The sequence below is a fragment of the Saimiri boliviensis genome, chromosome X (genome assembly GCF_048565385.1).
Source record: "Saimiri boliviensis isolate mSaiBol1 chromosome X, mSaiBol1.pri, whole genome shotgun sequence".
NCBI classification, from domain to species: domain Eukaryota; kingdom Metazoa; phylum Chordata; class Mammalia; order Primates; family Cebidae; genus Saimiri; species Saimiri boliviensis.
The window spans coordinates 95,964,048-95,991,550 of NC_133470.1; positions in this window are offsets into that span (position 1 = coordinate 95,964,048).

Below are 27,503 nucleotides of genomic sequence, written 5' to 3' on the forward strand. Positions count from 1 at the left end.
GAGAAGAGGGACAGAGTATCTGTGACAGATAACTTGGTTGGGGCATTTGGAAACAAGGAGTTCTCAGCGTATGCTTTACTGTGTTGCATTTGATTGTAAGCAGAAACAAATGAATATTAATCCTAATGGCGTCACAGACCCTTTTAATGATGTAATGAAATTTTTACGACTCTTTCAATAAAAATTAATATAACAAACATACACATATATTTTGCTTACTAAGAATGTGTATCATCAAGAGCTCTGGGTATAGAGGAATGAGTAGGAATGTTTTAGGCAGAAAAGAAGGGAAGGGGAGTCCAAACAGAAGAAGCAGCATGTGCAAGAGCATGGAGACACAAAAGCTTGCACATTATTGGAATCAAGGTGACTATAACATAATTCAGGGTGACTGGAGCATAAGCTGGAAGATGAACCAGTCATGGTATAAGATGAAAATAGAAGATAAGAAGATAGCCAGGGATAAAGCATGTAGTATCTCAAATGTCAGTCATGCACTTTGTTTATTCAGACACAAGACCATGATTGATAAAAATTATGCACATCATGTCAACTCTCTTCTAACTGTTAACAAATATAACTGGAACAGCTAGTACCCAGTGGAATACTAAATAACATTCTGACTGTAGGGTTTCACTGGCATTCATTGTAGGTGTTGAGTATGAAGTGCTAAAACCTCAAGCTTACAGCTTGATGAAAGAAAAATCAATGTTAGAATGAAACAAAAAGCCCCTGAACGGCTACATCAATTATGTTCTACCTTAATAACTTACAGCAGAATGGTAATCTTCAATGAGTAGAAATGGTTCTCAACCATAGAAACAACTTAGATTTACCTGGGAAGTTTACAAAAAGCATAGATGTCTGGGGGGGTCAATGGATCCTGGACATTTGAATTTTTGAAAGCTTAACAGATAACTTTAATGTGCATTCAAATTTGAGAACTACTATGTTAAGAAAAATAATCCATGTAAGTAAGTTCCTATCTACTCATCTGCCCTTAATTATACTACACTGTTCTCATGCAGCATGATACAAATCAAAATTAATATTTTAAAATATTTAAAAATATATGTGCTAGGATGCAGTGGCTGACCCCTGTAATCCCATCGCTTTGGGAGGCCGAGGTGGGTGGATCACTTGAGAGTTCAAGACAGCTCTTGACAAAATGTTAAAACACTGTCTCTACAAAAAATACAAAAAATTAGCCAGGCCTGGTGGTACATGCCTGTGGTCCCAGCCACTCAGGAAGCTAAGGCAAGAGGACTGCTTCGGAGGATTGCCTCAGCTCAGAAGGCTGAGGCTGCAGTGCACAGACATCAAGGTACTGCACTACAGCCTGGGCAACAAAGTGAGGCTCTGTCTCACATACATGTTTGGCCACTTTAATTCCTTTGCAATGGAAGTCTAAGCAGCATGCTTGAGGGTCAATATCAGTACCTGCAAGCAGCTAGCCTGTGCTAGAAATGTTCAGAGTGGGTTTTTTCACATTACACAGTCTCATCTGCTGAGTGTGCTGCCTGAGGCTATTGTTCTCTTCGTATCTTGCAGATCTTTCTGGGGAAAAGGCCACATGCATCAAGAGTTTTTTGCTAAGGGTCTTGTAATTAATTGGATGACCTTTCAGTCAAACAATTTCTAAGGACAAGATTTTTCCTATTTTGGCTCAGGAAACTGCAGGCATCAGTTGCATATTTAACATTACCACAGCTAATAAGTCATCCATTGCCTTAAACAAAGTGTACAGAACTCAATATTTTAACTTTAGTTACACCCCAACACTATATAGGGTTTGCAATTAATCATTTTTATATTCTATATTCTGTTTGACACTGAACATAGAATTTCAAGAAGAGGGTTACATAATGATTTATTCAATAAATATGTATAGAGCATGTATGTACAAAAAGCTGTGCTAGGTGCTGAGATTAGAAAACATACCATATGGCCAGACACCGTGGCTCACACCTGTAATCCCAGCACTTTGGGAGGCTGAGGCAGGTGAATCACCTGAAGTTGGGAGTTCAAGACCAGCCTGACCTCCCGACCTGTCAGGAGATGGAGAAACCCTGTCTCTAATAAAAATACAAAAAATTTAGCCAGGCGTGGTGGTGTGAGCCTGGAATCTCAGCTACTGAGGAGGCTGAGGCAGGAGAATCGCTTGAACCCAGGAGGCAGAGGTTGTGGTGAGGCGAGATTTTGCCATTGCACTCCAGCCTGGGCGACAGAAGTGAAACTCTATTTCAAAAAATGAAGCAAAGGGAAGGGGAGGGGAGGGGAGGGAAGGTAGAAAGAAAACAAACATACCACGTGTCTGCCCTCAACATGTTCTCATTCTATTAAATGGTGTAATAACATAACACTGAGCCAGAAAAGTTTCAAAAGAAAAGTACCCACACAAAAAAGAGCTAGGCAAATACATGGGACATTATGATCACTTATAACTGGTATCAGTTAAAGCCAGGTCTTCAAGCCCCATAAATGTCAGAATAGAAAGTTTAGAACAAACTGTCTACATAAACAGGAGTTTTTTGTTTTGTTTGTTTTCCTAGGAAAATAAGATCAGAGTTTCAGGAAGGTTACAAGACTAACTGCAATATATAGGATGGATTGAAGACAACAAGAGAAGACAGAAGATGAGTTATGAGTTTTATTAAATGGTTAGAATAATAGATGACGGCAATGTGGGCAAGGAAAGTGGAAGCAAGGACTGAAATAAAGAGACAGATGTGAGAATCATTGCAAAGATAAAGTATAAAAGTCTTGGCATAAGTTTTCAAGTTGAGGCCAGTGAGAAAACATCGGGGGATTAGTGGCATTCATCTATCCATCAAATTATTCAACAAGTCTTTATTAAAAAACTACTATGCGCTGGGCGCGGTCGCTCAAGCCTGTAATCCCAGCACTTTGGGAGGCCGAGGCGGGTGGATCACGAGGTCAAGAGATCGAGACCATCCTGGTCAACACGGTGAAACCCCGTCTCTACTAAAAATACAAAAAACTAGCTGGGCGTGGTAGCTCGTGCCTGTAATCCCAGCTACTCAGGAGGCTGAGGCAGGAGAATTGCCTGAACCCAGGAGGCGGAGGTTGTGATGAGCCGAGATCGCGCCATTGCACTCCAGCCTGGGTTAACACGAGCGAAACTCCGTCTCAAAAAAAAAAAAAAAAAAAAAAAAAAACTACTATGCAACAAGCACTGTTCTGGGTTCTAGAGGTAAAGCAATGAATATGGGATTAATGGTCCCTGACTTCATAAAGGTTTATGTACAGGGAGAGCCAGATAATAAATAACAGACACAAGCAGTTGTAAATGCCGTAAAGGAAATTTTTGGATGCTGAAAGACAGTAACAGACAGTAGTGATGGTTGGTGTAATAGACAGAACTACTGTATATTGGGTACTAAGTGAAGCTTTCTCCAAGGAAGTCTTATTTGGTGTATCAGAAAAAGCAAGCATTGAAAAAGTGGAAAATAAAACAGCTGCCAAGGCTCTAAAATAGGACAATTTTGGCATAGTTCTGTGTTTGAAGAACAGGGAGTTGCTAATATGCAAAATAGTGCTGAGAATTTGAATAAGAAGAAAATGGTAACCAGTAGTTTTAATAGTACAGATTGTAATATTGACCTTGATAAAAGCAATTCCAGTGGAATGAGAACAAAACCAAATTGAACTGAACTGAAAACTGAGTGGGAAGAAATGAGGGAAGTGAGTACAGTGTGTTTGGTGGGGAAAAGAAATGAGGGTAGTGGCAGGGAGATACACAACGTGGAAAATTCTAGTTTGTTAAAGTGATAGAAGAATTTAGATCACAATTGAATATGTATACTGAGCTGCTAGGGAGAGAGAATTTAGATCACAATTGAACATGTATACTGAGCTGGTAGAGAGGCAGAGATTAATGTACATGAGAAAATAAAATCGAGAATAGTGGGATTGTGGTGTCTAGCATCTACAGTTCACACTGACCTTGCCTTTGAGTTGGATAAATGGCTGAAAGCTGATTCTTTTTCAAAGTTGGTTTCTGTTTGGGAGAGAAGGGAGTAAGGAACAAAATGAAATTGTAAACTGCATAGAAAAATAAGGATATTGAGTACCATAAAGGAAGAAAAGAGCTCAGGAACAACAAGATCCTGATCCTCAAACCAATGCTGCCTACTTTCTAGTCTAGCTTCACATCGGCCCTATTCCAATTTCCAAAAGAACAATGATTGTTTCATTTAATCTAACCAAGAGCACTTTACACATCCTACCATATACATCTGTCATCTCAAAGAAGAAAGAGTGTTTTAGGACTAAAAATAAAAAGAATGTAATATTAAGATTTAAATCAAATAACAAATCTAGCTTCATTGAAAACTTGTCTATACTGTTTTCTTCTTCTTTTTTTTTTTAATTATGCCATGGATTAGTGAAACTATTATCCCAGTCTTGTGCCTGTCTGGAAATCAGTACTGGGAAATCACTAGACTGATTGCCTTATGAAATCTCTCCCAATTCACATTCTATGATTCAGTTAACAATTACAAAACATACCATATTTGAAATAAAATAATTTCCTTTCTATCTTCCATTCAACGATCTTATAAATAACTCTTTCCCGAGTCACCTTTCCAGTTCTCTCAGCTATAGGGATCTAATATAACACTTTGACACCCTCATCAGTTTCAAAGGCCTATTGTCTCAACTTTTCAGAGAGCCCAGAGCATTTACAATAAACATATCTCTCAGCACAAAAGGTAATAGCTGGTTCAACTGTTCTTTGTCAGCCTGAATGTTGATTAAGACCTCAGTAATCCCATTCCACTCTGCACAAATCCAAAATCACAAATGCAGATTAATTTATGAGAACAGAAGGAAAGAATTAAAAGAAAAAAAAAGGCTGTCTTGCTGAAAGAAAGAAAAACACAAAAGAAGTCTCACTGGCTAGCTCATTGGGATATTTTTATTTCTAAAGTGTTCAAGCATCCTAGTATTTTTCACCACTCTTAAACAGACATTTAAATATTATATCAAATAGAATATTTTAAAAGATGACTTAACTTATAACAGGTGGACTCTAAATACCAGAAGTATCAGTGGTTTACTAAGACCTCTGATCTGGAGGCATGTGCCTGATGATGCCTTTCTAATTCCAACAGCATGGGCCTGGAGCAAAGTTTATTTTACTGAAAGGCCCACTGTATTGAATTCACTGCCTGCCCTAACTCTATATATTTCCAATTAGCTGACCTTCAAAGCTGATGTTAGTAGAAGGAAATTGTTTTCTGACATGTTAACATTTTAAAGCTAATAGTTTTTTAATAAGCGATTGAGTTTGCAGCATTCTGCTCTTGTTATGTTTTATTGTTTTTTGTGCTTTAATTTGGTATGTGTGTTTTGGCATGACTCCAATGGCAGGTGCAATTTTAAAAATGGAATCAATTGGATTCACTGTGATGTCTGATATAAGCATTCCAAGCTTAGCTTTTAAAACAAAATGCTAGGCTTGGCTCTTTCCACAGTCCTGCAAAGAAAATGTATTGATTCCCTAGGGTTTTCCCTAGGGAAATTCTGTTCTGAAATTTGTTGTGTTTTGAAATTCTGTTCTCACTCTTCAAATGTCCAAATCCACACTCCCTTAAACAGCTTTTATTGAGAACCACAACCTCATCCTCTCCTTTCTCAAAGCGACTAAGTCCATCTAGCAGGAAAGCCCAAGTACAGTTTATTTTCATCTTTAAAATCTCTCTCCAGTGCTTTCTACAGTACTGCCAATTAATAGGGGCTTAATAAATCTTTGCTAAATGACAGGTTGAATGAATTTGTCCTCTCTCCCTTTTTCTCTGACTTGCAGTAAGAGAAATTTCTTTTTTCCAAGATTAAACTTTGTCAATGATGTAGAATTTATGTGATTTTTTTCCACTCATGCCTTCTTCAAGACTGTGATTCATCACGTATTTCTCCTTAGTCTGTGTTTGGTCTTCATTTCTTCATTGGTCACTTAGTGGCTTCCTATTAACACAGATAAATGTCTCAGTTTTGTTAAAAGGGCTGAGAAAATGGTGACTGGGACAAGGCATCTGTATTGGTTGGGTGGCAATATTCTGTTACTTTATATCTGCATGGCAGAAATAAAATCAAACACTTGTATGTTTTCCTTATCTGAGTTTTATCTTAAAAAGGTAAAAATAAAAACAAAAAAAGAAACACATTGGGAACAAAAGGTTGATTAAGGCTGAAGCAAATTAAAGACTAGATCTGAAGAATCTTTCAGAAGAATAAACAGAGTTAGGCCTCATAAGTGACTTCAACCTTGCTTGATTTGCAAACATAAGCAAAACTTAACTTGAGCTACTCCTTGTAAATGTTTATATCACAGAAAAACAATCAGAAGCAGTTAACAAACTTATATAATTAGGACTTTCCTATGGGATAGATCAAATGAGGCACTGTATAACTGTAACCAATCAAATACCATCTGCTTTACTTCTGTGTCTATTCTATAAAATTCTCCTAATTGTTTTCCCTTGATGGAGCTCCCGAATGGCTTCTAGTTTGGAGCTGTAAAATTCATGGAATATTTTTTGCTCAAATTCTTAAAAAAAAAAAAAAGTTATTGTGCCTCAGTTTACCTTTTAACATTAGAAATATTACTCTGGCTTGACAAGGTGAACAATTTCTGAAGACTAGATGGCAACTCCTTTGGTAAGCCAAGCAATTTCCAATGCTTTGTTTTCAACAAAATTGAATGACTTGCAGTTGTCATATATATAGTTTTCAGTATGTAATTCACGAAGAATTCAGAGTTAAGTGAAATTGCTGTAAAAAAATCTTTCTTCCATTCCTATATACCTATTCATGGGAACAAAGTCTCTTTTTGACACCTGTATCCATAAAAAGAAAAAAAATCAAAATAGAATAAATAATGAACCCTGTCTCATTCTAGCAATTAGTAATAATTATGTCCACAACAGTGAATGATAGTAAATGAGAGGACAGAAACAATACCATGCATTTCATTAAGAAATGTATTTTCAATAAATATTAACACTGTATATTTAACAATTATTTTCAAAAAAAAATTAACATACTCTTCAATCAATTGTATGCTGCTATTTTTTTTTTTCTTTTTGAGATGCTGTTTTGCTCTTGTTGCCCAGGCTGCCCAGGCTGGAGTGCAATGGGGCGTTCCTGGCTCACCAGAACCTCCACCTTCTGGGTTCAAGCAATTCTCCTGCGTCAGTCTCCAGAGTAGCTGGGATTACAGGCATGTGCCACCATGCCTGGCTAATTTTGTATTTTTAGCAGAGATGGGGTTTCTCCATGTTGGTCAGGCTGGTCTTGAGCTCCCGACCTCAGGTGACCCACCCACCTCGGCCTCCCAAAGTGTTGGGATTACAGGCGAGAGCCACCACGCCCAGCCTGTATGCTGCTATTAACTGAAACCTGCAAGTATGTTTATCAGAACAATAAGGGTGGTTATTTTTCCATATTGTTGCATTTCATGTAGTTTCTTTTTACTTTCTTCTTTGTACTTTTTGTATTTTTAAATATTACAATAGGCACATATCATTTTTCACTAAGTAAAGCAATAACGTATTAAAGGTATGAAAAAATACTTTCTCTTGAAAACACCTCCCTAAAGCTATTCATCTTCTTTCTTTTTTATCTCCTTTTTGTCATTATTTATTCATCTCATTTTCAACAAGACTTCTGCTACTATTACTGCATTGAAAATACACTCAAAGGCCAGGTGTGGTGGCTTACGCCTGTAATCCCAGCACTCTGGGAGGCTGAAGTAGGTGGATCACCTGAGGTCAGGAGTTTGAGACCAGCCTAGCCAATATGGTGAAACCCTGTCTCTACTAAAAATACAAAAAGTAGCTGGGCATGCTGGTACATGCGTGTAATCCCAGCTATTCGGGAGGCTGAGGCAGGAGAATTGCTAGTGGCAGGGAAAAAAATAAAAAAATAAAAGAAAATACACTCTGCAAGGTCAACCTTATTGTCACAAAATCTTCAGTCTTTACTTCCTTTGACAGCACTCCACAACATTCAGTATAGTCAACTTGTCTGAGCCTTGCAAAATGTGTCCCTTGGCTATTCATTTACTTTTTTTTTTCCTCCCCTTCCTGCTCACATCTTATCTCCCTCTTTGATTGGATTTATTAGGTCATCTGCTCGTTGCGAAATGTAAACCCGAGCCTAAATATTAAGAACACTACTAGCTATGTGTCTCCAAGCCATTATATCGTGGTTGAATGATTTTCCACCCTGCATTCCTCATTCAGAGTGCTCTCTGACCTTGAGCCATAGTTCTGCAACTGCCATTTTCACTGGGATATCTTGACACCACCTTAAACCCAACATGTCTAAAACTACATCTGTTGCTCCAAGTCTGTTTTCCCTCTAGACCATACTTGTTCTGTCACAGAATTAGGTCATAATTTCATTGCTTTTGCAATAGCCTTTGGCCAAAAACAAGAAAAAGTCACAAAGTGATCTTCAGCTACAGTAGAAAAATGAAAACAGAACACACAGAAAGTCTGAATACAAGAATATTTATTTTTAGAGCTGATTTCATAAAAGAAATCAGACTAATATATCATTATGTCAGTTTAAGTATAGCCATAAAAGTAAATTTGGCTTCAAATTTAGAGTCAATCAGTCTCTGGAGAGAAATGTGTTCATTACCAATATTAGCAGCACTTTATCCTCCAAGTCATTTGGACTAAAAACCATGGGGAGGTACAATTCTGTTTTTTAACCCTCATATCTAGCCTTTTGCCTACTCTTGTCAAGTATTTTTTAATGTCTTTTGTTACTGATTACATTTGCACTCCCACAAAATACCTAATTCAGGTCATGTTCACCTTACATTAAGATGTTACAACACTCAGACTCTTAACTGATATACTTCACCTCCATTGTCTTCCATCTTCTGTTCCTGTTTATATAAATTCAACCTGCTTTAAAAATTCTATCTGGTACTTGATGTCTATAAGATAGAGACTATAAACTTGAGTATTGAAATAAATAGAGTGCCTAGGACAAATATTTAGATGTTGAATAAAGTAGGAGCCAGTGAAGGAGAGTGAGAAGGAGAAGTCAGTGAGGTAGGAAGAAAATAAAATTAAATGTGAAGTTACAAAAGACAAGGGAAGATGTTCAAAGAGAGAATGACCAACTGTTTAAGAGTGATAGGTGATCCTTAAATGGGAAATACAGAAGTTGCTGATGACCTTGACAAAAACAAGATCAATGGAGTGGACAGACTGAAATCTGGAATAGTTTAAGGAGAGATAGGAATTTTGAGACCAAGAAGCAATAAGCAACAACAACTCTCACAACAGGTTTTGCAGTGAGGAGAGCAGATAAACGATACTATAGATAGAAATGTAGGGTGAATACAGTTTTTTGTTATTTTATTTTTAAGATGGTAGTTATTTTAACATATTTGGGTACTAACAGACATGATCCAATAGAGAAGAAACTGATGTTGCAAGAGAAAGATGGTGTAAATCCTTGGGGAGGTGAAAGAGAATGGGACCGAATGCAATTGTGGAGGGGCTGCCCCTTCATAGGAATGGGGACACTTTTTTGGTTTTAAATAAAGAAAAGGCGTATGTTGGAGATGTCACAGTCAAAAGATGAAGCAGGCTTATTTTCATGTCTTCCTCCCATTTGCTCAGTGAGGTATACATCTGGAAATGAGGGGATTGGGACAGGTGGGCATATGAAGTTTAAGGAAAAGGAAGATATGAAAATAAGTTCTCAGACAGTGAAAAAGTAAACTTGCTATAGAAAAACAGTTGAAATTCCAGGGAATATTGAGACCTAATTTGAGTTTTGAGAGTATTAAAGTTAAACTAGGATGTCTGATGATTTGATATTTCTCCATCTATGAAGAAAGGATTATTAATGTGCAGGGCAAAAATGAGACTCAACTTCATGATTTCTAACTCTAAGACCAATATTCTTTGTACTATACTATATTAATGGTATTTTCTTTTAAATTCACTAGAAAAATTATAGGTCAGGTTATAATTGAGTAAAATACTTTATTCAAATTAAAAAATATATATCCAAGTGGAGGATGAGCAACAATACCTACAGAAATAAATTAAAGAAGCTTACAACATGAAGCCATTTGTAGCCTGTATGCCAATCAGCATACATTTCCCCCCGTAAATATTGCAAAATGTCCATATGCTCATGCTGCAAAAAGCCCTCTTAGAGCCTTGTAATCAGGCCAGTGGACCATATTGTTAGACACAATCTAACCTCTTTCAGTCTTGGCCCCAAACAAAGGACAGCAGGCTGATAGAGCTAGAGCTGATTAGCACCCCATTCATCTTGCCTTATGCTTAGAATGCCTAAAGGAAGCTTCCTTTTTCTGGCTGATGATTAAACAGAATCAGTCTCTTTTGCTCTCTGATTTGAGTCATTTATCAATCATCATTCTGCAGACATACTGAGAAGCAAAGAATGTATACACACATACATCCTTATGTTTAAAATGTTTTAAAGGGGTATATATGTGTTTTTTTAGAAGGTGTGTATATGTGTGCCTGGCACCACAATATAATAAAAAGGAAAGTGGGAGGGTGTGAGGGAAGCAACGTCTAGAAACTGTGTGTACAGCTATTCCTGGAAAGATAGAATGGTGTAAAGTTAAAAGCATGGACTCTGGAGTCAAACTTCTTGGGCCAAATCCTGGCTCTGACATTTATTAGCCACATGGCCCTGGCCAAGTTACCGTTTCTGGACCTCAGTCACCTTATTTGTAATATACAAATAATAGTAGTACTTAAAATAAAAGGTTGTTGAAAAAATTAAATGAGTTGGTGTTTCAAACTCTAGTATTTACCAGCTGATGATCCTGAGAACATCATTTTAACTCTTAAGGTTCAATTTCAATTCAATTTTAGTAAAACTTACTTCCAAAGCCTCCACTGCTTTTGCAATTTTGTTCCTATCATAAGATTTTACATTTTCTGGTATTCTGGCAACAGATTCATGGTTAAATAATATTGTATTAGTTATAAAATTTGCTCAAAATTCTGTTACCTATACCAATGTCCTCATCAGCAGCCAGATAAATTTATAACCATTAATATTTGAATCAAGAATGTCATATATTGGCGGGATGTGGTGGCTTATGCCTGTAATCCCAGCACTTTTGGAGGCCAAGGCAGGCGGACCACCAGATCAGGAGTTTGAGACCAGCCTGGCCAACATGGTGAAACCCCATCTCTACTAAAGATTTACAAAAAAAAAAAAAGAAAAAAAATCAGCTAGGCATGGTGGGACGTGCCTGTAATTCCAGTTTCCCAAGAGGCTGAGGCAGGAGAATCGTTTCAATCTAGGAGGTGGAGGTTGCAGTGGGCAGAGATCACGCCACTGCACTACAGCCTGGGAGACAGGGCAGGACTCCATCTCAAAAAAAAAAAAAAAAAAAAAAAAAGCAGATGAGTCTTCCTAAGAATATATCTACATTAATATCCAATTTGGTTTACATTTCTTGAGGCCTTAACAATGGAATGCAAAAAGGTGTACAACTAATGAAGCTCAGTCTATGTAATGGACTGCATAGAAGATGCCTCATCTACAAAGCTCAGAGGAATGATAGTACTATCAACACGCAGCACTTTGTCTCCCTGTCATGTGTCTCCCTATACTTGCTTCATAATAAGGGTAGTCCTATGTCTTATTCAGTCTGCATTCTCATGCCCAGAACAGAGTCTCTGACACTCAATAGATCTAAAAATTGTATGAAAAGTGAATGAGGAAATGAACAAAGAAAAGGCTCACTTGACTGTTTGTCTCATCTTTCATCTACCTTTCAGTCAATTTCCATTATCCAAAACCTTTTAAGTAAGGCTATAATAAACATTTATTCTGATAAGATAGAAGAAGAGTAATGCATATGTTTGAATAATCAATTCCTGAGCAATATTCCAAAGGCTCACAAGAAATACCTGATTACTTACAATGCCGGAAGTGCCATATTTGCCTATAGCATAAATGTTGCTTCTTATAACAATTTTGGTGCCCCCCCCACCCATCGCTCACATCATACACAATACATGGGGGCATGTGCGCGCATGTGTGCACGCGAGCACACGTGCACGCACACACGCACACACACACACACACACACAAAATTTCTTCGATAAAGACTGGACTTCAATAGTGATAAAAGACACATTGTTAAAATGGTAAGGGAGAAAGCAAAACAACAAATTGCTGTTTCATACTTAAGTCTCTGGGCTTTTATGTTCCATATGGTAACTGAGATTGCAACATAGCAAATACAGATTCCAAAAGATCTTTTTATCCCTCTATTTTGTGATTTGTGCAGCCAAGCATGTTAGAAAGAATACATAACTAGAACAAAGAGCTGACAGGCAAACAGGTAGCAATTTGCAATCACTGAAGAGAGTACTTTCCTCAGGCTCCAAGATTTTTTTTTTGTTGTTCTTTTTTAAAACTATACTGCTGGGCAGAACAAACGTAAGTGCACAGAACCCAATCACAACAGGTGAAATCATGATGAAATAAGACCCTGAATCTTGGTTAGAAAGAAGATGGTCAACATACTATAAAAAAAGTGGGGGAGGTAACTCCATAGGAATCATTTCAATATGAAAAGTCTGGATATTATTTTTAATATACTTTTGTGGCTTAACCATAATCGCATAAACACCCAGGAGTCATTAACTTTGCAAATTATTTGGAGGATTCTGAGGAGTTAATCCCAGAAGATAGTATGATGTACAAAAAAAATTTACTAGAATGTTTTTTATTACAAAGAAGTAAAAAGGAACAAAATAGAAAAGAGGTTCCATGCAGCAGATGCTACACTAGGAGTCAAAAAACCTGAAGTCCCATCTCGGTCTAAAGTAAACTAATTATCCCTCTCTGTGCTTTCTGTTTCCCATGAATATAAAAGAGGTGATGAAAGGAGATGTGCATTCAATCAGTTCCCTCCAAGCTGTAACATTATTATTTTGAAAGTCCTTCCTGATTACAGAACACATGTCTTAGCTTACAAAAAGCTCTATCATTGAATCCTTACAACAATACTCTTAAGATAGGAGTTATTATCCCCATTTACAAATAAGGAAGCAAAACCTCAGAGAGATTAACACATTTCCCCAAACCCTCCTTCTAGAATGTTGTAAATCCAGTTCTCACATCAAATTCAACACTTTCTTTCTTTTCTTCCTTCCTTCATTTTTTTTTTTAGATGGAGTTTCACTCTTATTGCACAGGCTGGAGTGCAGTGTCGTGATCTCGACTCACTGCAACCTCCACCTCCCAGGTTCAAGCAGTTCTCCTGCCTCAGGCTCCTGAGTAGCTGAGATTACAGACAAACGCCACCATGCCTGGCTAAATGATTTTTGTATTTTTTTTTTTTTTTTTTTTTTTTGAGACGGAGTTTCGCTCTTGTTATCCAGGCTGGAGTGCAATGGTGCGATCTCGGCTCACCGCAACCTCCACCTCCTGGGTTCAGGCAATTCTCCTGCCTCAGCCTCCTGAGTGGCTGGGATTACAGGCACACGCCACCATGCCCAGCTAATTTTTAGTATTTTTAGTAGAGACGGGGTTTCACCATGTTGACCAGGATGGTCTCGATCTCTTGACCTCGTGATCCACCCGCCTCGGCCTCCCAAAGTGCTGGGATTACAGGCTTGAGCCACCGCGCCCGGCCGATTTTTGTATTTTTAATGGAGACAGGGTTTCACCATGTTGGTCAGGCTGGTCTCAAACTCCTGACATCATGATCCACTCACTCGCCTCGGCCTTCCAAAGTGCTGGGATTACAGGCATGAGCCACCACACTGGGTCTGCTCTTTCTACTACACTGACTCCCTGATACAATTTATCCTAGTATACACAGTATTTCTCAAAATTTAAATTATCATGTGACCCACACAGAATGAAGCTTTAAAACAGTAAAGGATTTCATTGGACTGGAAATGACTCATTTTAATAAAATATAAGAAACGGGAAGATGTTGGTCAAATGATACAAAATTTGAGTTAGATAGGAAGGATAAGTTTAATAGATCTACTTTACAGACAGCATGGTGATTGTGGTTAATAAAAACATTATATTCTTGAATGTTGCTAAGAAAATAGATTTTAAAAGTTCTTATTACAAAACAAAATATGTGAAGTAATATATATGTTTATTACCTTGATTTAGCCATTTTACAATGTTTCAAAACAACGTGATGTACACAATAAATATATACAAATTTTTAGTCAGCAATTAAATAAATAGTGTTTTAAAAAATGAAATAAAAATAAAAAGCAGTTGGACTTATACCACAATGTTTTCATATTATTATTTGAAAGCTGTCTAGATAAAGACTATCAGGAATATACTATAGTTGAACAAATTGAGTTTATTACTCATTACAGTAAGAGAGAATGTACACCATAGAGAACTATTTTATCAATTATGGGGGCATCTCAGTAAGAAAATAATAAAAAGGACTTGTTATAGTGTTTGGATTTGTATTAGGTGATTTGGGGGAAATACTAAGGAAGCAGAATTTTTCTCTGGATTGAATTCTCAGGAAGTAGGGATAATATGATGATTAGGTAGGTATCTTACTACATCTTATCTATTGTGAGGGAAGTATAAAGCAAGGGTAAAGTTGTAATTGGTAAAAGAAAAAAAGCAGTAAATTACATTAGTCAGAAGTAAAATAACTGGTCACTTTTGTGACTTGCACAAAAGGTTCACATTCTGTTTTCAGACATGACTGGAGAGCAGTTTTGTTTTTGCCTTCATTGATCATGGTCACAGAGTGGCCTTATTTAATGCTGATGCTCTCGATATAGTAATACCAAGGCCGAGCTATATGAGTGCCAAGCCAGCTCCTAGAAACAACTGGGCATAGCTTGTGACTGTCAGGAGTTGTTTTCATCTTTCTCAAAAGCAGTTAAACATTTTAGTTGAGTGATTTGCCCTGCAGCTAGTGGATGAGAAGGAATTTTCAAAAGGAAAAAAAATGGAATAAGATCTGTTCTTCTCAAAAGACATGTTTTCAAGTACTATTTCTATATGGCAAATTACTTCTTACACAAAATTAAAATATAAAGAAGAGACTAGGAGAAAATACTTGTGATGTGTATAACAAACAAATGAATATACAAAATTCTTCTATAAATAATCAACCCAATATAACAACAATTCACAGATTAATAACTACAAATAGATAAGATATTCAACTTTACTATTCACCAGGTAAATATAAATTAAAACAAAGAAGCAATTTTCTTCCATTGGAGTACCAAAAAAATGATGAGGGAATAGGAAATCCTTATACTGTTAAAAGTGAACAAAGTACAAGTACTTTTCAGGATATTTTGGCAATTTCTAGCAAACTTTAAAATGCACATTAAATTTTTTAAAAAATTTCTTTTGGAAATGCTACACTTGTGCACAAAAACACGTGATTCAAAAATGATCATTGTAACATTTGTTAAACAGAAAAACTGGTGAAAAACGTATGTACATCATAGAGAAATACCTAAATTTAAAAATGATATATCCATCTATGAAGTTATATGTAAGCAATTAAAATATTTATATAGATATGTATGGCAAATGTAGAGGAAAAACAAAGATACAGTCTTAGACAAGAAAATTAATCTACAAAAATTGCTTAATATCTCATTTATGTCCAAATATTTATGTAGGCCAGATGCAGTGGCTCATGCCTGCAATCCCAACACTTAAGGAGGCTGAGGCAGGAAGATTGCCTGAATCCAGGAATTCGAGACCGGCCTGGGCAACATAGTGAGACCTCTTCTCTACCAAAAAAAAAAAAAAAAAAAAAAAAAAAGAGCCAGGTGTGGTGGCATATGTCTGTAGTCGCAGCTACTCAGGACACTGTGATGGCAGAATTATTTGAATCTGGGTGATTGAGGCTGCAGTGAGCTGAGAGCATTCCACTGCATTCCAGCCTGGGAAAGAGAGCAACACCTTGTCTAAAAAACATATATTATGTATTTGTAATATTTGCATATATGTGTATGACTATGTAAAGTATATGTGTATATATATTTAAATGAATATAAAATTATCTGTAAGCATACCGATTGAAAGCTTTTTCCTTTGAGGACCAGGAATTCAGTTGAATTTTGGGAAAATAGAAGGTGGGGAGAATGGCAGAAATGCAAGTTTTTCTGTATATACATTTGTACTGCTTGAAATTTTTATAGAAAAATATTTTCATAATAAAAAGTTATATAAGAATGTATTCTCTCTTTTTTTTTTTTTTTTTTTTTTTTGCCATGGTGTTTTGCTCTTGTTGCCCAGGCTGGAGTGCAATGGCACAATCTCAGCTCACCACAACCTCCACCTCCCGGGTTCAAGTGATTCTCCTTCCTTAGCCTCCAGAGTAGCTGGGATTACAGGCACCCAACACCAATTCCAGCTAATGTGTTGTGTTTCTAGTAGAGACGGAATTTCTCCACGTTAGTCAGGCCGGTCTCAAATTCCCAACCTCAGGTGATCTGCCTGCCTCAACCTCCCAAAGTGCTAGGATTACAGGCAAGAGCCACCACGCCTGGCCAATAATGTATTCTCTTAGGAAACATCTAGCTGAGCTGGGGTAACTTATAATGGAGTTATCTTCCTGGTAGAAATAACTGAAAACATTGACTGTATACATACATATATATATACAGAAACACACACATATAAATGTTAATGTTTTTTAAGTATTAGAAATTAAGTAGTGCAAGAAAATAATTCCTTATAGAGGAAAAACAAAGTGAAGTCTTATGATTGTCCTGGCTTACTGCCTGAAAGGAAAATTCAGGCTACATCATAGAAAGGGAGAACCCAGGCTGAGTGCAGTGGTTCGAGCCTGTAATCTCAGCACTTTGGGAGGCCAAGGCAGGCAGATCACCTGAGGTCAGGAGATTGAGACCATCCTGGCTAATATGGTGAACCCTGTCTCTACAAAAATACAAAAATTAGCTGGGTGTGGTGGCGGGCACCTGTAAACCCAGCTATTGGGGAGACTGAGGAAGGAGAATCACTTGAACCTGGGGGCGGAGGCTGCAGCGAGCCGAGATTGGGCCACTGCACTCCAGCCTGGGTGGACAGAGCAAGACTCCAACTCAAAAAAATTTAAAATTAATAAAATAAAAAGGAGAATCCATATGGAATCCAGTGGCCTCCCTAAGTTGAGATGACAGAACTAGGAGTCCAGAAAGAGAAATACAGCTAGAATTTTCAGAGAAGAATACAAGAGAATTCTGCACACACAATAAAAGACAACTACAGAGATTTGTTGAAGGTCCTCCTCAGCTCTAGCTAAGCATGAATCAGTGCACGAAGGTGAGGAAACTAACTGAGACTGGAGAAACAACTATCTAAAAACAACAGAAGAAACAATTCTTAGAGCTCGAACAGTTCATGTTCCTGTAAGTCAGAGTGAAAAACACTATTTTTCATGATATCAGGTAGGTTCCTCAGAGGGTATCGCCACAGTAGTAGAAAAAAAAAAAATAACCCTAGCTATTAATAGCTAGTCTGGAAAAAGCTTTATGCAAATAAACGCAACAACTGAAATGAATGACAAATACTGTGAAAAGACAAGCTATCAATGCTAACACAAAAATAAAAAGATAACCCAAATTTACTATATTTAAAAAAAAAAAGAAATAAAATTTTTAAGTGGAACTTTCACACAAAGAAAATTTCTGGCCCAGATGACTTAGCATAGAATTCTAATGAACATCAAAATTAAGAAATAATGCCAATTCTATACAAAGTCTTGTAGAACGTTAAAAGGAGGGAATGTTTTTGAACTCATTACACAAGCCGAACATTACCTTGATGCCAAAGCTAGACAAAGAAATTACAAGAAAATCACAAACTAATGTCCCCCATGAACAAATTCAAAAAATTTGAACCAATTTTTATTAAAACAAATAGTTTACAGAATGGATAACAAATCCATAACTAGAAAAAAGTCAAAAACTTATCTTAGTCTATTTGTGCTGCTATGCAAAATAATTTGGACTGGGTGGTTTCTAAAGAAAATAAATTAACTTTTTATAACTCCAGAGTCCGAAAAGCCCAAGATCAAAATAGCAGCAGGTTTGGTGTCTAGTGAGGGCTGCACACTTTATCTAAGATATTATCTTGCTGCTGCATTCTTCAAAGGAGAGAAACGCTATATGCTCATGTGGAAGAAAAGCAAAAAGGGCTTAAGTTAGTTCCTTCCTGTCCTTTTATAATGATCTTCCCTCATGACTTAATCACTTCCAAAAGGCCTCACTTTTTAACATCACCACCAAGGGGATGAAGTTTCAAAACATGTATTTTGGAAGGGACACATTGAAACCGTAGCATTCTACCAATAGTAGCCCAAAATTCATGTTCTACTCACATACGAAATAGATTAATTCCATCCCAAAAGTGTCAACTCATTCCAGCATAACCTTTAAAGTTTATGTCCAAAGTCTCATCTAGGACATGCAAATATTATTTAAATCAGATGCAGGTGATACTCAAGGTATGATTCATCCTGAGTCAAATCTGCTTCCAACTGTGAGCCTGTGAAATCAAACCAGTTATATGCCTCCAAAGTACCATGGTGAAACAGTCATGGGATAGGCATTCCCATTACAAAAGAAAAAACTAGGCAAGAGGAAAGGGGTAGTAGGTCACTTTTGGGTTCAAAACAAAACAGGACAAACAACATTAAATCTTAAGGCCTGAGAATAGTATTATTTGACTCCATGTCCCACTTTCGAGACCCATGAATGAAGGTTGTGTTCACAAGGCTCCAAAGAACTTTGCCCCTTTGGATTTGTTGGGTCAGCCCATGCCACAGCTCCTAGGGTTTGATTTCATGCACCTAGAGCTCTCCCAGGCTGGCACTGCAGGCTGGTGGCTGTGCAGGTCTAGGGTCTCAGAGGTGGCCTTCCCCAAATAACCCCAGTATACACTGCTCTGGTGGGGGCTCTCTGCAGTATCTATGACCCCTTAGCTCCACTGGGCATTTCCCCGGGGGGAGATTTGCTGTGGTATCCCCCATCCCATGGTTCAACTGGTCACTGCCCTAGAGGGGGCACTGATATGGTTAGGCTTCGTGTCACCACCTAAATCTCATCTTGGATTGTAATCCTAATAATCCCCACATGTCAAGGGTGGAACCAGGTGGAAGTAATTGAATCATGGCCGTGGTTGATAATGAGTGAGTTACCATGAGATCTGATGGTTTTATAAGGGACTTAATAGGGTTTGGTTGTGTCCCCACCCAAATCTCATCTTTAATTGTAGTTCCCATTATCTGGGAGGGAAGCAGCAGGAGGCAATTTAATCATGGGAGCAGTTACCTCCATATAGTTCTCGTGATAGTTCTCATAAGAGCTGACGGTTTTATAAGTGGCTTTTTCCCCCTTTGCTTAGGACTTCTCCTTCCTGCTGCCATGTAAAAAAGGACGGGTTTGCTTCCCCTTCCATGATGATTGTAAGTTTCCTGAGGCCTCCTCAGCCCTGTAGAACTGTGAGTCAATTAAACCTCTTTCCTTCATAAATTACCCAGTCTCATGTATGTCTTTATTAGCAGTGTAAGAATGAACTAATAACAGGGCTCTTACCCCTTCACTCAGCACTTTTTCTTCCTGCTGCCTTGTAAGAAGGTGCCTTGCTTCCTCTTTGCCGTCCTCCATGATTGTAAGTTTCTTGAGTCCTCCCCAGCCATGCTGAACTGTGAGTCAATTAAACCTATTTCCTTAATAAATTACCCAGTCTCAGGCAGTTCTTTATAACAATATGAAACAGACTTATGCAGGCATTCTGCAGTGGCCCTGACACTGCAGTAGTTCTCTGATTGGACCCTAATTTTCTCTGAGGCATTCATTGAAATTTAGGAAGTATTCATGCCTCCGCAGCTCATTCACTCTGCGTGACTGCAAAGTTGGCACCACATGAATGCGATCAAGGTTTACAGCGTACGTCTTCCAGAGAAGCTGCCCTTGCTGCAACTAGGCCCACTTGAGCCACAGCTGAGACAGCTGTGGAGCACTGCACTGGAATGAAGGAAGCAGAGACTTGAGGTGGCCTTAGGCAGCATACCTTGAGAATCTTCAGGCTTCCTGGGACCCTCCCTTGAAACCACTCTGCACTGAAGGACCTAGCTCTCTGTTCCTGTGATAAGAGTGATAGCCTGGAAGATCTCCGAACTGCCTTCAGGGTCATTCCTCCACTGTTCTGATAAAAGGATTCTGGCTTCTTCCTATCTACACTAATCTCCTCATCAAATGCTCACTTGGCCACACCCTTGGTTTTCTCTCCTAAACACAGGTTTTTATTCTTTACTAGGAGAGGCTAACAATTTTCCAAATCTTCATGCTCTTCTTCCCTTTTGATTATAAATTCTATCTTTAATGTGTTTCTCTCTTAATGCATTTTACTATAAGCAGCTAAGCCATGCCATACAGCACCCTGAACAATCTGCCTAGATATTTCTTTGACCAAACATTCTAGTTCATCACTCTTAAATCCTGCCTTCCACAAAGCAGACATGGATACAATTCAGTCAAGTACTTTGTCACTTTATAACAAGGATGGCTTTTTCTCTAGTTTCCAGTAAGACATTCTTCATTTCCATCTGACACCTCACCAGAATGGCCTTTACTGTCCATATTTCTATCAACATTCTGTTCATAACCGCTTAGGTCATCTCTAAAACTGAGCCTTTCTCTATAGCTCTCCTCTTCTGAGCTCTCACCAGAATTGCCCTTAACTTTCTGTTCACGGCAATCTAAGCTTTTTCTAGTCTGCATCTTAAAAGTCTCCCAACCTCTACTCAGTTCCAAAGCCACATTCACATTTTTAGGTATTTGTTAAAGCAGCACACACTTGTCAATACCAATTTCTATCTTAGTTTGTGCTGCAATTAAGTACCTTAAACTGAGTAATTTACAGTTCAGGAGGCCAGGAAGTTCGGTTTAATACCTGGTGAATGCTGGTTTCTATTTCTAAGATGGCACCCCGTAAACTCTATCTTGCAGAGGGGAAGAATGCTGTGTCCTCACCTGGCAGAAGAGCTGAACACTGGTCTTCTATGGCTTTTCCTTGAACATTTCAAGCTGCTTCATACAAGGCTGTTGCACTTGGCTATCTCTGTCCAGAAAACTCTTCCTCCAGATATTTACTTGCCTAATTTCTTACGTCATTCAAATGTCATCTCCGTGTAGAAGCACTGTTCACACTCATTCCTTCTGCCAACTCTCTACTCCCTTTTCTTCTATTCACAGAACTACTTGAAATTATATATTTGTTTGCTTCTGATTTAGAAGCTATGTGAAGGCAGGAACATTTTGTGTTTTGTAACTGGAGTAGCTGCAGCTGCATTCTCTGGTTCCCACGCCTGGAGTCGAACCCAGTCGCCTAGGTGAAAACCAGGAGTCTTAACTGCTAGGCCACCACAGAAGCGGAGTAGCTGCAGCTGGAACTCAGGCTCTTGGCCTACCTAACCCAAAAGAATGGAGAAAAAGAGCCTTGGTGGCATGGTGAGTGTTACAGCTCAAATAGAACTTGTGGACCCAAAGAGTGTGCAATAGTGCGATTTATTAGGCAGAGCAAAAGGACAGCTTCCACACTGTGAAAGGGGCCCTGGAGAGAGGTTGCCATCCAGCCTGGGCGACTAGAGATTTTACCCCTGAGTTATTACCTCCCCATTCATGGTCTCATCCAATGAAAGGAATTCTTTCAAACTTCCTCTGGATCAACTGATCTTTGAATACTTTACCGGACTGGCTACTGTTTCACAACCGTACACAGAGCTCCCACTTCCAAAAGCCAGAGACATAAAAACCAAAGACAAAGCCCCTACCTAGCCTGCCACAGAGGGGAAAGTGGAAACAAAGGCACCTAGCTGGCCAGAGTTGGGAAAGCCAGAGAAGTCTTGTGCTCGAAAGCAAGCCCCTAGCGACCTCAGGAAGTCACTCTAACACAGTCCCTCAGTTTTATTCACTGCTGAATCACCCAGTGCCTGGAAGAGTACTTCACGAATCGGAATCTCTCATGAAACACTTGTTGAATGATTGTATGAGTAACTGTGGACTAAATTATACTAAAAGGAAAAATAAATAAAATATTAGCTCTTAAGGCAAAAAGATCTTCAGGCAAGTAGTGCCCAGTGAATCTGAGCACAGAGCTATTACAGCCAACAAGAGAAAAGGAGAAACTTAGAAGCTTGGAAGTCATAGATAAGGAAATACCAAAGAAGAGTTTGAAGATTACAAATTAATCCAGCATCTTACGGCTATAAGAGAATGTAAATACTTGTCTTAAGCAGAGTCGGGGAGTGGGAAAGTGATGTAAATAGATATGTTCCATGCATATAATAATTATGGTATGTAATTATTGGTAATAGTGCCTTAATTTACTCTTTGATAGGCCTAGGTTCTACCCTTTCCCTATCAGTTTTGAGTTCCCAATCTACTGGATAGTTAAATAAGTAAAATCTGTTTAACTTAATATTTATCTATTCATATACAATGTATATATATATATCATTGTGTGTGTATATATATATATATATATAATTTATATGTATACATTACTACTGTTTATGTTCAATTTTAGCAGTTTCTTTTGCTCCAGTTCTTAATAATCAATATTCTGAGGAAAAAAGAGTTAAGGTACTTAATGTTAACTTATGTTAAGTGTTAAGTTGTATCATTTTATTCTCTCCTAAAAAAGTTTTTTTTTTTTTTCCAGAAATCATGGAGAGAAATAAATACAAATTATTTCACTTCTGCAATGTTGTACATTGCTGGCGTTGACTGTATTTTTTTTATTGTATTTTATTTTTAGATAGGGTCTCACTGTCACCCAGGCTGGAGTGCAATGGCATTATCTGGGCTAACTGCCACCCCCACCTTCCAGGTTCAAGTGATCCTCCCACACCAGCCTCCTGAGTAGCTGCAACTACAGGTGTGCACCATCATGCCCAGCTATTTTTTGTATTTTGCGTAGAGATGGGCTTTCACCATGTTGCCCAGGCTGGTCTCAAACCCCTGACCTCAAACAATCTGCCCGCTTTGGCCTGCAAAAGTGCTGGGATTACAGACATGAGCCACTGTGCCTGAACAATTATATTCTTTTACAAATTATTGAGGAAAATTAGCCAAAATGTATGTATATATATATTTTATATATATATATATAATATATATACACACAAACATACATATATATGTTAAAGTTCATTATTCATTTTGAAGTTATTATATTTTAAATGATAAATGTACCCAAAGACTAAGTGCAAAGAAAAAAACAAAAACACAAAAACATTAACTTTTCCGCTCAGTAAAACATATTGAGACTATAAAACAATAAAACACAAGGCAAAAACAAGCAGGAAAATAGCATTTAAGAATGCACATAAATAAATGTTATCTTCACTGATATCTTCATTTATACCAGTAAGCTATTACAAAATCATTTTTAAATCTACACTACCTTTAAAAAAAGAAACAATTCAGGCTGTCTTTTAAAAATCATGACAAATATATTTGCAAATAAGTTGGAAGATATTTCCCAGATGTTTTTCATGTGATGATGTTTTTCTTTCAGACATAGAAAGCAAATGAGCATTTTCACAGAAAACTTGTTTTTTAATAAACTGGTGGCTGATTGTGCAGGTGTGTGAATGAATTTTGAGAGGCTCCCAGCATTCCTGGGGGCTCATCATTCAAAGGATAGATTATGGGGTAGAAGCACAGGGTTGGGGGCCTCTGACTCCCTTTTAAATGCCAAAAACATGAAAGTGCCTCTCTGATTTGCCTATAGCCATCCACATAAGAACTTGGGCTATAAAAAAATATCTAAAGGCCAGGTACGGTGGCTCATGCCTGTAGTCCCAGCACTTTGGGAGGCCGAGGCAGGTGGATCACGACGTCAAGAGTTCAAGACCATCCTGGCCAACATGGTAAAATCCCATCTCTATTAAAGATACAAAAAATTAGCTAGGCATGATGGCACACACCTGTAATCCCAGCTACTCAGGAGGCTGAGGCAGGGGAATGGCTTGAACCTGGGAGGCGAAGGTTGCAGTGAGCTGAGATTGCACCATTGCACTCCAGCTTGGGAGGCAGTGCAATACTCCTTCTCAAAAAAAAAAAAAAAAAAAATCTAAAATGAGCCAAATGTTATTGCTATTTTTATATAACCCAGCACTAAGTAATGCTCAGGATGTTTTGTCCTCTAAGTTTTAATAGGCAATGTTTCTTCTAGACAAATATCCAGAAATATTTTTTAAAGAAAGCTTGGGGAGAGGTTTACAAAGCACCCATGCAAAGGCATTTCAATATTTTGGAAGAGAACAAGTTATATAACATTTATATTGAATTCAGGGTAATTTTTAAGTAATGAAGTGTCTTACCTCATTTTATTCCAGTCCCCTCATTTTACAGATTTTACATCCTAGAGAAAGAAATAACATCTGGCAATACATATTGCCAGATAATGAGAAAACTAATAGTGGAAACCAGGTCCTACCCATGAACTCACCAATTCCCATCCCTTGATCTTTTCACCATACCACTCAATTTGCTTTCTGAATCAAAGTAGAAAAATATAGTGGAAATATGTATAAGATAGTTTCTTGATTTTTTTAACTAATTATTCCATTTAAGACTAGAAAGAGAAAAAGGAGTATTTTATTTTATAGTTAATAAACTAAAACATACATTTTTCTTAACTAGAAAGGCCAGTGCCTTTGACAGGTCCTGTGCACGTATCATTTTCAAGCATAACTCTGCTGAAAAAGAAATGGAAAGAAACACAAACAACACCAACTGTTACATGAAGTGTATGAAAAATTGGTAAATGCTTTTGATCCTTCCAGCAGGAAGGGACAATGGAGTAGATAACCTCCATACAACTGTGGGAAAATACCCACTGCTCTTTATTCTGGGAATGTACTTTCTACATGCAAACACAAAAGGAAAGCAAAATAAATTAAGTAACTCATCCATGTATAGCTAAGCTGAAAACATGTACTACAAAGTGTTGCAGGTGAGTGTCAAGTGTGAGGTCTATCACTACCAGAAGAAAGCCAGCTAACTATATCAGGGAACAGAAATGGGATGAGCAAGATTTCTTGAAAAGAACTGTAGTCTACAAATTATAATAGACTCAGCGAGGTTAAGTGCACTTTTCCAGGCCCTGGACTTGGCTTCAGAACTCAACTATACAAGATGGGAAATAGTGGCTTACCAGTAATACACTTAAATAAAACTTGGGGGTTTGAGTTGATAGTTAATATAAATCAATTTAGCAGTTAAAAAAATCATATAACTTAGGGACATATACACTGTAATATGATAACCATAATAGGAGAAATTCTAGTTCCACTTCACTCAGTGCAGTCACAGGTAAATTACTTAATTTCCATATGCCTCAATTTTCTCATTGTCCAAATAAGGATTAAAATGCATCAGTCCTATTCATATTGTAAGAATTAATTAATACAAGTAAAATGTTTGGCATAGTAGTTGATAATCAATAAAGGCTAGCTTCTATTATTATTATCATTATTATTATTCACCTCACTCTAAGACACTGAACTCAGTGATGCATTTTTTAAAAAGGCATAAGTTGGTAAGTATTCAATAGAATGTGATCACAAAGTAACTGAAAAGAAATCTCATCAAATAAGGATAACTTATGGGAGCCAACATGTTTAACATGAAGAAAAGATGACTTCGATTATCATAGAAACTGTCACTACATATGAGAAAGACTGTTATGTGGAAGAGGAGGCATATTTTTTCTCTGAGGCACAAGACAGAGGGTAGAAACTACAGGGAGACATGATCTGGTTTAATACAAGTGAGACTGTTATAATCAACAGAATTATCTACAGATGGAGTGGGCTGTCTCAGGAGGCAGACAGTTGAAGCATTAGTTGAATGTTTGGCTAAGATTTTGAAGACAGGGTTTACACATCAGATGGTTGGGTAGGACTAAATGACAGCTAAAATTCTGTTCTTTCCAGACATGAGTTCCTATAATTCCATAACAGTTCTCCAAACACACTTTGGTGGTCAAGCCAGTCTAGTAATATTGAACCTAAAATTTGTCTGGGGGAAGAAGATTGCCATTATCACACAACTATTAGCAGTTTACAACGTAACATTGTGACAATGGCTAGCCAGAATAACTGGAGAGCCAAGTACTTAAGAGTGCAGAATATAGCCATCCACAGGGGTTTTAAAAAAAAGATCACAAATGTAGGCAAAGTTGCCCAACCTACTCCAAGGATCAGAGAAATGCACATTGAAAATAATATTTTAATTGCTGTTGTTTTCAAAGTTAGATGATATTAAAGGCTGAAGAAGAGGCTGGGCATGGTGGCTCATGCCTGTAATCCCAGCACTTTGGGAGGCCAAGGTGGGTGGATCACCTGAGGTCAAGAGTTCAAGACCAGCCTGGCCAACATGGTGAAACCCCCATCTCTGCTAAAAATACAAAAACTAGCCAGGCATGGTTGTAGATGCCTATAATCTCAGCTAATCAGGAGGCTGAGGCTGATTTCAAGAGAAATCGCTTGAACCCAAGAGGCAGAGGTTGCAGTGAGCCACTGCACTCTAGTCTGGGCGACAGAGGAGACTCCATCTCCAAAAACAAAAAGGCTGAAGAAGATATGAAGAAACAGAAACCTACATGAATTGAATATGGAAATGTAAATTGATATTCCTTGGTTTCTGTCTTAGAACACTCAGACAAAGCAGTTATGGACAGGGCTTCCCATATTAGCCTTGTTTGTTATAACGAAAAACCTCAAACTATCCCGATATCTATCAATAAGTTACGAATAAACAAAATGTAGTAGACTAATACCATAGACTAGCTCACTTTTGCACCAGCTTAGTATTTGCACTGACTTGTAAGATCTGCAAAACTTATAGTTAACTGATAAAAGTAAGCTGCACAACAATGTGTATGTGACAATTTTGGTTAAAAATACAAATAAAGACCATGCAAACTAAATATTTCTATATAAATATCCATATCTATGTAAATGTATAGGAAAACTCCTAAAGGATAAACACAGCACTCTTGGGGAGGGAAGCGGGTTTGCTTAGCAGTTAAAAGTACTTTAGTTTAATATCTAATGCTTGGAATTTTTAAAACAGGACCTTTTCATGTTTTACTTGTTTAGTTAAAAACAAATATTTAAATTGAAAGTGAGAGAAGACTGGGCATGGTGGTTCATGCCTGTAATCCCCGTACTTTGGGAGGCTGAGATGTGTGGATCACAAGGTCAGGAGTTCAAGACCAGCCTGGCCAAGATGGTGAAATCCCTTCTCTACTAAAAATACAAAAATTAGCTGGGTGTGGTGGTGGGCACCTGAAATCCCAGCTAATCGGGAGGCTGAGGCAGAGAATTGCTTGAACTCAGGAGGTGGAGGTTGCAGTGAGCTGATACTGCTCCACTACACTTCAGCCTGGGCAACAAGGGC